The sequence below is a fragment of the Orycteropus afer genome, unplaced genomic scaffold, assembly GCF_000298275.1.
Source record: "Orycteropus afer afer isolate SDZICR_OR568_19922 unplaced genomic scaffold, OryAfe1.0 scaffold00298, whole genome shotgun sequence".
NCBI lineage: Eukaryota > Metazoa > Chordata > Mammalia > Tubulidentata > Orycteropodidae > Orycteropus > Orycteropus afer.
The window spans coordinates 2623229-2623915 of NW_006921885.1; positions in this window are offsets into that span (position 1 = coordinate 2623229).

Below are 687 nucleotides of genomic sequence, written 5' to 3' on the forward strand. Positions count from 1 at the left end.
TGAACTGGTTGCTCAGTTTGTGTCATAAAGGCATTTTTAGGGAACAAAAAAAGATTTATCATAATCATCATGTTATATGCTGATTTTCAAAAGACCTGACCATTTAAGCTCATTGAGATATTAAATGATTTCCCATTCCAAACTTTGAATTCATTTTTCTTTCAGATATTTTAGTACATTTTCTTTTGCAGTTGATGAGGTCTTAATCGATGAGTTGCAACAAGAGTCTTTTATCAGTTCAGCTCCTACCTGGAGAGCTTGAATGGAGCCATTAGACCCAGGGATGACAAAACCTTTAGTTTATAGACCAAGTGATTTGATTTAACTGGCACCAAAATAATTATTGGTTGATGATGATATGAATCAGAATTGAGGATGTCATTCTGGGCTTACAATCTGGAGACAAATCTTATTCACCCTCCTTCTGACATCCTGCATTTCCTTACTAGTGAATAGAGCTACCTGACAATAACCCACACTCCTTCATTGTCTTAGAGGAAACTGTGGTCACATTACCCTGGTTCACTAAGATGTATGTTATTTCATAATTTGCCTTATCAATTAATACTGGACACGAGGATTTGACCTAAGTGATAGCACTGACACCAAAATGTCTCTTCAAGCTTGGCTCCTGGAGTGCTCAGAGCCACTGCTAGTACATAGAGTGCCTTTGAAAAAAATGCAAAA